At 36.8% G+C, this 10,772-nt stretch overlaps 1 long non-coding RNA gene across 1 annotated transcript; it reads right to left on the minus strand.

The window, feature by feature from the left end:
- Nucleotides 1-857: 857 nt before the first annotated feature.
- LOC310731490 lies at nt 858-10,549 on the minus strand. The gene is made up of 3 exons (XR_014535223.1): nt 10,418-10,549; nt 4,892-4,993; nt 858-972 (listed from the first exon to the last, which is right to left on the minus strand). It is a non-coding gene; the product is annotated as an uncharacterized lncRNA (long non-coding RNA).
- Between the last annotated feature and the right edge of the window lie 223 nt (nt 10,550-10,772).

Genomic DNA, 10,772 nt, shown 5'->3' on the forward strand with positions numbered 1-10,772 from the left:
ACAGCTTTATATCTGTCTGTTTTTGACCACTGACTTGTACTGGAGACTCCATCCTTTTTATAAAATACATTCAGTGGCTCCCTGAAAGGCTTATATTAAACATGCAGCTTTCTCAGAAACTCTCTAAAACCTGAATAATGAAAAAACTGAAATCTGGTCCAAAAAAATCCATTTGTTTCTCAATTCATATGAGAGACAGATGAATTACAATTTCATTTAAATTCAAAAAGTTTTTTAATTTATGCAAACGATCAACAATGTTAAAACACTAAGAAACTACTATAACGCTAAATGTAATTGGAATTCGTTTCTGTTTGCGCTACGTTTAAAGAAAGTACGGTCACATGACCAAACAAAACACTCACAGTGTTTCCCCAGAGGTGCACGGCAGACTCGTGGCTACATGCCGAAGAAAACGCTGGAAATTATTCAATCTATGATTCGAGCTGCAGTTAAAATGACATACTGTATGAACTCGACAAAGCGAATCTGAGTATTTTGAGTATTTTGATTTGGCAAGAAAAACCACAACAAACTTAATGCAAACGCACTCAAAAGATTGTGAACAATTGCTTCGTGTCTTGTTTGCACTAAAAAGTCATGTTTTCAAAGCTGTTACCTAAAAGATTATTTCACAAAAATTTACAGAATTACTGGTTGCGCAATTGTTAAAAATGTTACGTGACGATCAGTTCAGTAAAGCGATAAGCGAGAGACACAGCACATATGAGCATTTATAATGCGTACTAAGGGCACAAGTGACTCAAATTGTCAAGCCACATTTAGACTATTTGAATAGAGAGGGAAGAAGAAGCAATGGTTTTTTTTTTGTAATAGATTATAAAGAATTTACACACCTCCATACAGTTCATGTGTTTCTTTGAAGAGAGAAGAAATCGTCCCAGTTTTCTGCCGGATGCCTCCATGTTTGTTTGGTTTGTCTTGCTTGACCCCAACTTGTCACCTGATTGGCTAAATAAAAAGAAAAAAAATTACAAACACATGGTGCCATTTGGTGCTTTTTAAAAAAAGTTTCTGTTTATTTTTGGATTATTATATATTATATTTTTTGTAAAAATGTACAGTATTAGTTAAGGAGAAAAACTCTAAGTAGTAACTAATAAACTTTCTGAAGATGTCAAACATAAATACTTGATGTGTAAATGTTCCTCTACAAATATGCACTAATAATCTGATCAGATCAGATACTGTCCTGTACTGACATTGAGGTCAGAGCTCTAAAGCAGGTCACTCAAGAAGAGTCAGGTGTCCCAAAACTTTTGTCCATGTAATGTAGATTTACATTTTACACTGCGAAGCCTCAAGGCAGAGGAGGATGTTATTAGTGTTGACTGATGATTATTTTTTTGTGGACCCTGATTTTGCTACTCGTCCTTCATCACTGTCAGCACATGAACATCTGGACTCATGATGAACCACCTACCATCTCTCAAACTGTATGTGTGTGTGTGAGAGAGACTGAGAGAGAACTATGAAGCTACTCTGAATATTAATGACTTAACACCTGTATGTCATTTGATTAGAAGCCCTGAGAGATCGTCAGCTCGGATTTCATTTATCATCTTCATCATATTTATATGTCTTTAATTCGTGTTTTTCTCTTTTTATTTTCAATTAAATATCAGGATTTGACGCAACATGAGCCACTTTTTTTTTATTTTTCTGAGCTCTGTGCGAAAATAAAAAAATCCCGTAACTAATTCTTGCTAACTCGACAGGCATTAGTGAATAAATGGCTCTAAATCTATTCAGAAATCCCACTATGCTTGCTAGCTTCTTGGCATGGTCAATGAAAAATATATTTATATAGGTCTTTGTGTCAGAATTCCTGTCAGGTTTAGCATGTTACAAGTTTAGCATCTTGTAACGCCTTCTAAAGAAATATCGCTAGCATCAGCAGTGTAGATCAGCTATAAATATCATGAGTATGATCTAAAAAAAATCTTGAATCCTGCCAGTGTGAGTGTGACCTTTTTGCAAAAATCCTCTTAGGTTAGTTTAGCGCCCTGATCCTAAACAATCTTATATATCAGCAGTGAAGATAAAATGAAAACCTTTATAAATACAACTTATAAAATGATCACAATTGCTGTCTGGTTAGCTTATGTTAATCTAGCTGCCTAAAACTGACATTTCAAAGCACTTCCCAAAAAAATCCTGTCGGGTTAGCTTAACATCGTGTCGTAATATCTTACCGCAGAAAAATAGTTAGCATTGGCAGTGACATTTAACTATGTTTATACTATAAGTAACTAATAAAAATAATTATGATATGCTAATATTTTTCCTAGCATTATTAAAAAGAAGATATCCTAGCTAGCATTAGCTTTAAAGATTTCAGAAATCCTGCCTGTTTTGATATAAATGTTATAAATTATATAAAAAATGTTACTTTAAAAAAAAAATCTTTAATCCTGTCAGATTAGCTCGTATAATAGGAACATTTAGCTTTATTAGCTTATAATTAGGGCTGTCATTCGATTAAAACATTTCATCTTCATTAATCGAATGATTGTCATGAGTTAACTCGTGATTAATCGCAACTTAATATCTGTTATAAATGTACCTCAAATTAATACTTTTCAATTTTTTAATACTCTATTAACATGGACATGGGCAAATATGGATGCTTTATGCAAATGTATGTTTATTATTAGTGAAACCAAATTCAACATCGAACATGAAGACAAAATATTATTGTTAATGTTTTAAAGGAATTTTTTACGTTTCATTTAATTCATTTTCTCCCGCTTATCCGTAATTCGGGTCGCGGGGGCAGCAGTCTAAGCAGGCCCCCGCCTTCGACTGCTGCCCAATCCTCACAGCACCATCCCTTATGGTCCCTCCTGCAGGTGGTGAGCTAACGGGAAGGCGGCCCCACGTCACTCCGACGTCATGGACCTTGATATTTCCCTCGTTAGGGACCCCCGGAGCATAGAGGGTTAAGGGCCTTGCTCAAGGGCCCAAGAGTGGCAGCTTGGCGAAAATGTATATTTTTGATAAAAATGGTACATTTAATAAAAAAATTTTGTAATTGTTCTCATTGTTGCTAACTAGGCTAGCATTAACAATGAGGATTGTAAACCTTTCAGAGGTTAGCTTAATAGCTTGTAGTTAGCATCAATTTATACTTTATCATGTGTGTATTTACTGACTACAATCACCTCAGAAATCCTGTCAGGTTAGCTTAGCATCCTGTAACACATGATCTGAGTTTTAGCTAAAATGCAAACATACAGTGAATGTTAGCTATTTTGGATTAAATGGATCAGAAATCCTATTGGCAGGTTTAAGTATTATGAGGCAAGTATTATAGCCAATCAGGTGACCTTTGATATATATATATATATATATATATATATTCTTATCTAGCATTAGCACAAAACTTAAAGGATATCAATTCAGCGCTTCTTAGAGGTAGCTTATTGTCAAGATTCAGAAGCATGAATTTGTAGATTATTAGGTTAGACATGCAGACACTGTGTGAGGAATTTATTAAAAAGCACCTCAGAAATCTGGGCAGGTTAGCTTAGCATCCTGTAGTATGTTGAGTAATAAACAATAAAGCTATTTTAAATGAAACATATCAGAAATCGTGGTAGGTTAGCAGATGTTTGCCAGGTAGCAAGAAATAGCAGATAAGGCTATAACTATCTATAAGTGTTACAGTAAAGAAAAATGTGAATCTCTGTCTTATTTGCTTGTGTAGTGTATATAAGTTTATATAATTGAATATATGGGTATATATGGGTATGAGTCAAGTCTGCTTGAGTTCTAATTCATTTATAAAGACTTTGATGCAATTTTAAGCACTCCAAATATCAAGCTGCAACTGCGACTCTCCATGTGCGGGAGGATTTCTGCATTTAAATCAATCCTGCTCTAAATATTTGCCCATTTTGCAGTCTGTCTGTTCTACACACAGTCCTGCTTTCACCGTACACAGATGGCGGATAAAACCTGAAAACTGAAATCACTTATTTTCCAAACAGAGGCTTGCATTTACTGCACACCGTCTCTGATAGATGTGGCCGTGAAGCAGAGCGTGAGCCCAGGAAAGTATTATTGGAAAAAAAAAGAAAACCCTGGCACGGGGGAGAAGAGAGAGCTGAAGGTAGGAGACTTGCTTTTTTATTTTTATCTTGTTTTTGCGGCGCCGCACAGAAAGCTGACAGATTGAAGTATTCGGTGGGCGTCTGCATTACGCACTCGCTGACCTGCGTGTCATTAACACATGCACAGCATCACGCCTCATCTAACACACAAAACCCAACGCCAAAGCGCCGCATTGCTGAAAATGTCCACACGGACCTGCGGAAACAAGTCCAAACCCTCAGACTGAGACGCCTTCGTTCCTCTAATTACAGAGCAAATACCTGTCAGAGTCTTTCGATTATTTATCTGCGCTTGTAAACCTTTAAGTTGGTTTTTTTTTTTTACTTTATTTTTTCTCTTTCACACACACACACACACACACACACACACACACACACACACACACACACACACACACACACACACACACACACACACACACACACAATCCTTCTATATCCCAGTCTTACAGTCTTTATGAGGACCTGTGTAATAATGCAGCTTATTGATGCTATTTAACAACCTGAAGCTGAATTTGAACAAACATTTTTGCTTTGGATCAATAAATACAGAAATAAATTAGTTTTTAATGTTTAAAAAATTTGTTTTTTATTCAATAATGAAAATAAAATTTTTTAAGCATTTAACAATTTAGGGTTTTTTAATAGCATTTTAGCTTTTTTTTTTTTTTTTTTTTTTTTTTAATAATGGTTTAGTGTTTTAATTAAACATTTTAGCTTTTTTCAATTACTTAAAATGTTTTAAACTTTTTTACCTTAAGACCTGACCAAAAAAAATTTTTCACACAGCATGAGTGTGTACGTCACGAGCAGCCTGGTCATGTGATCTCTGGCAGCGAGAGCAACACAGGTTGGAACTGGGAATAAAATAATGGATAAAACATTTTATTTATACAAATGTATATAACAGATCTATTGAGAGAGGGATTTCAGTGACAGAAAAAAAGGAGGAGGAAAAAACCTATTGGGCATGGTGTTGGGCAAACAGTGAATTTCTTCCTGAAAATAGCATTTCTAGCATTATTTCTGTTCAATGTATTAATTAGATTAATTATATCTAATGTAAGTTGTAGCTAGAGAAAGGCTCATGTTTTTTTTTTTTTTGTTTTTAAATGTGAACACTATTCATATTGTATTTCATTGAGGGCAAAAAATAATAATTTTAATCAGTAGTGAGAGTCAATAAGCACGGAGGAGAACATCACAGTAGGTCAAATGATAATCAGCTGGAAAAGGGCAAATTCTGTATTTACACAGAAAAGAAAATAAGGCTCAGAAATGCACACAAAAAAAGACTAAGATGCACACAATAGGGAACAGACCAATCACAGGAGGTGGGCGGAGACAGGACCAGGAAGCAAAACAAAAGCACATGTCAAAACACATTCAAAGGATTTTTTTTTTCACAAGATCTATCGCTTTTGAGCTTAAAACTCTTAGTAATTGAAAAAAACCCTTAAGGTTCTGTTTTGTCTAAAGAACCTTCTATGAAAAACAGTTTGAGGGACCCAAAAAGTCAACAGCGATACTTCAGGATCCTGAAGAGGAAAGTGACCTGGCCTTTTTTTTCCTAAAGCATTACTTTTTGGGAAGTTCCTCGTTACAATTTGAGAATGACTTTTTTTTATCATATTCATGACATTTTTAACAGCTTCCTTGTGCACAAAGCCAGCTCCATGAAGATCTGCTGTACATGGGTTGAAGTGGAAGATCTCCTGCTATAGAGCTCCAACCGTATTGAACACCTTTAGGATGAAAGTGAACGCTGAGTGCACCCCAGGAACCTCCTCATCTCACCTACATCAGTACATGAATTTAGTAACACCCTTTTATTTGAATCTCCACAAAAAACTACTTAATCTAGTAGAACATCTTCCTGGAAAAGTGGAAGTTCTTCTAACATCAAATGGACACTTTAATGTTGAATGGGATGTTCAAAAAGATATATATTAAATACAAAGACAGACAGACAGACAGACAGACAGACAGACAGACAGACAGACAGACAGACAGACAGACAGATAGATAGATAGATAGATAGATAGATAGATAGATAGATAGATAGATTAAAGGTTCTTTAAGGTTTTCACCATAAACACAAAAACACATGTATAGAGTCCCCACATTTTTCTATTAAGCATGAGTTTTCCTCATGCAATTAAGATCAATTTAAATTGAATTTTAAAGTGAATTTCTGAAACAATATTATGGTGTTATGAAATTATACATGATATATGCTAATCAATGTATTCTAATTAAATCTTCTGACAATTTACAGTATTGACTTTCAAATCAATTCCTGAGATGTTTTTTTGATTTGTGATTCCCTTGTTATTCATAAAATTCGAGAATCAATCGCTGAAGAAAATTAGCAGTTCACTTGAAAAAAAATCCAGATGTAATAAATAATTTAAAACAACTGGGACTTTAATACGGTATCAAATCAAACAAAGCAAACAAAGAGCCCATGATGAATTGTGTGTTATTTGTTTGCATCAGTACACAGAGTGAGAGAGGAAAAGGAGAGATGGAAAGAGAAAGTGAAAGAAAAATAAAATAAAAAGATGTTTGATGTTAAATACAGATCGAGACAATAAGAATTTCCCAAATGCTTATATTAGAATAATTTGGGACTTTCATGCAGAGCGCACACTGTTCCTTACATCCCACTGTCATTCGGCTTTGTTTACAAGACCCACAGCCTACGCTGTACCATCCGTTTATACAGAACTCTCACCGTGTTTTCATTTCCTCCATCTCAGAGTTGCTTCTGCTCTCGGAATCCCCTCGGTGAGAGTTCGGCACATAGGCAGAGCAAACAAAACGTAAAAAAAAGTGGGGCATATTTATAATATATATATCTGCTGAACATCAGACCTAGACGTGTTCATGCAGAGCAGCATGTGACATCTTTCTATTTCAGTTTGCATTAAATTTAAGTGTTCAAACACAATGTAGTATTTCCTTACATTTAGCTTAACCTAAACATCTTTGGGGGTAAATCGATGTGGGTTTGAACTCCGTGAGAGCTTCACGTGAAGAAGATAAAAAGAAGTTAGTGGAGAAATTTGTAATAAAACAGACGGAGACAAAAAAATGTGACGATAATATCATCCTTATATTACAAAGCGGAAGCTGTTCTGGGTGTGTGTGTGTGTGTGTGTGTGTGTGTGTGTGTGTGTGTGTGTGTGTGTGTGTGTGTGTGTAATATTTTAGACCTTTATATCAATGGCAAATACTGTCTAAAAAAGGTCAAAGATTTATATATATATATATATATATATATATATATATATATATATATATATTTGGGTCCCCTGGTGGTCTAGTGGTTAAGATGCAGCGCTCCGACCGCTGCGACCCGGGTTCGATTCCCGGTCAGGGAACCATCCCCAGCCACTCTTAGTGCCGGTCCCAAGCCCGGATAAATTGGGGAGGGTTGCGTTAGGAAGGGCATCCAGCATAAAACATGTGCCAAATCAAACGTGCGGAGGATCCGCTGTGGCGACCCCTAACGGGAGAAGCCGAAAAGAAAGTTTTTATATATATATATTTGACCTTCTTTATAAATAAATATATATGTATACACTATAAGGGCAAAAGTTTGTGGACACCTGATCTATATGTGCTGTTTGAACATCCCTTTGTCATACTGCAACAGGTTTTGGTCTCCAATGGAAACGTCAAGGAAAATTTTAATGCTACCACATCCAAAGACATACTATAGAATTGTGTGCCTCCAACTTTGCGGTAACAGTTTGGGGGGAAAGCGAATATGGTTGAAAAAACAAGTTAAGGTCCTTTAAACTATATGCCATCATTGAATAGGAATCATTCAATTCAATCATTAATTCATTTTAATCACCCTGAGCAACGTTATTACTAATAATCCTAACGCCATGTTAACAGACTTTACAGTATTGTACATATAAATAAATAAATATATATATATTTATCTAAATCTATCTATCTATCTATCTATCTATCTATCTATCTATCTATCTATCTATCTATCTATCTATCTTATGAGTTTTAAAATTAAATTAAAATTTATACAAATAATTGTTTAAAATGTATTTCAATGATTGTCATTAAAATCTAGAAATGAAAAGAGCGAATATGTTTTTGCCTCCTTTTGATACAATGCTATAATATATATTATTATTTTATATATGTATTATTGATTTATGATATTATACAATGAACCCTATGTAGCGTATTTAGCTGCATGTAATTAAAAAAGCGTGGCTCGCCTTAAGTTTACAGAACGTTCTGTGGGGTTACAGGGTTCACGGCGTTTGACATCACCACTTGAAGAAGAAATAAACAGGCCCGAGAAGTCGTGACCTCTTTCCTGCCATCATCCGACATCAAACAACGTCTGGAGCGTGAGTGTTTGTGTGTTTTGTCTCGAACTGTGCAGTCTGTGCTGCACGAAATATCCGTGTCGCTGCCACTACCGCCGCACACGCGGACGAGATAACGATCGGCGAGAGAAGCTATGCTACATCCTTACCGAGCAGGAAGTGGAGCAGCTTGCGCTATAAATACCGTGGCATGGCAGGTAAAGCTTCGGTTGCTTTCTCACCCACTCCTCACCAGCCGGAGCCGAAGGAGTGAGAGAGGAGGCGAAAGGAGAAAAAGATGCTGCAGGTGGCTACACCACACACACACACACACACACACACACACACACACACACACACACACACACACACACACACACACAGCCCAGCAGACGGAGGCGGGCGACCGAGTGTAGGCAACCCAGGTCGCCCGGCAGGAAGCAGCAGAGGAAGCCACGGAGCAGGCCGCAAAGCACAAGCTCTCGCTCTCACACTCAGCACACACACACAAACACACACACACTCGCACGTGCCTCAGAAGTCACATCATGCCGTCTGACAACACTGTCCCAATTAGACCGGCCCATAAACAAGGGGGAAGTGGGGTCTCTCTAGGGAACGACCTCCTCCTCTTCCATCTCCTCCTCCTCCCTCTCCTCTTCCTCGGCTCTTCCCTGCATCCGCACTCAAACGTGCCAGAGACTGCTGAATATCGCTGGATATCAAGCACTTCCCAAGCACCAAAAGCTCTCTCAGTTAAGCGGGAGGTGTCACTTGCGAAAGGACGGCTCCCTGCTGAATACACTCCGCTTGGAAAACTTTGCTCGGCGCACCTCCTCCCACCCTGAGCTTTAGCGCCTCATGCAAAAAATAAAAAACAAATATATATATATATATATATATATATATATATATATATATATATATATATATATATATATATATATGAATTCTTAAAAAAAGGATTTCCAGTAACACTTTCTAAGAAGACCACATGATAACTTTTAACATTCAGGCTACACTGAAGTGGCTTTTAATAGAAACCTGCTTCTCTATTATAACTCATCAGATTTCATTATAACATGCTGCATTATATCATGTTTTGTGTTTTTTTTACATCCCATTCCACATTTAGTTCCCATTTGCTCTTATAATAACCTCCACTCTTTTGGGAAGATGTTCCACTAGATATTAGAGCATACTTGTGGAGATTTGTGCAGTCAGCGTTCACATTCACTCATTCAATGGGGTTGGAGCTCTATAGCAGGAGATCTTTCACTCCAACCAATGGAAAGCAGATCTTCATGGAGCTGGTTTTGTGCACAGGGGCATCATCATGCTGGAACAGGTTTGGATCTTCAAGTTCAATTGAAGGTAAAAATTGAATTCTAGAGCATCCAAAGATCCTATACAATTGAAGTTTGTGGTAACAATTTGGGGAAGAAGCACATATGGCTGAAAAATGTCAGGTGTCCAAATACTTTGGTGCATATTTAATTAGCTGTATTCTTATTTATATATTTATTTCCTTGGTATTATTATGCCAGTTAATGTGTTAGAAAAATGAATATTGTGTAGTTTAAGCACTAATTATATGTAAAAAAAATTCATAAAGGTCACTATTATAATGCAGGATCATTTCATGTAGTTATCACAGTGTGTATAAAGCCTTTATAACGTTACGGATTTATTCAACGTGTTCACACAATTTTAATAAACGATTTCATGTCTTATAAATGACTCTGCATAAACAGGCCCATATTTCATTACAGACATGGCCTTAAAGGTGTGAACAGATATTTCTAGAAGAATCTAGACAAAACGTCTGGGTTCAACTTTGCAAATATTTTGCTTTTGCTCGAAGCGTCCCATCGTTCATCCATCTTTCAGCGTCCTTTCTTTCTTTTTTTTATAACGGCGGATCCTCCCTCTCACCTGCGAAGGAAGCGCTTCGTCTCCAGCGCTCATCCGAGCCACCGCCAGATCAGTCATCACCAGGGAAAGATCTCATTCACTCCGCTAATCCATGCTTCATTCCATCATCACATGAGGACTGCAGGACTACACACACACACACACACACACACACACACACACACACACAAAAGTATGCAAATCGACTGTACGTAATATCAGAGCGACTTGATGTGCTGTGACGTGAAGTCGAATTTGGAAAAAGGAACATGGTTTATTTATAACCATGAGTGTCTCAATCTGTCTTACCTCACACACACACACACACACACACACACACACACACACACACACACTTACAAAAAAATAACCCAAA

This window comes from Silurus aristotelis (genome assembly GCF_946808225.1).
Source record: "Silurus aristotelis genome assembly, chromosome: 9".
Classification (NCBI taxonomy): domain Eukaryota; kingdom Metazoa; phylum Chordata; class Actinopteri; order Siluriformes; family Siluridae; genus Silurus; species Silurus aristotelis.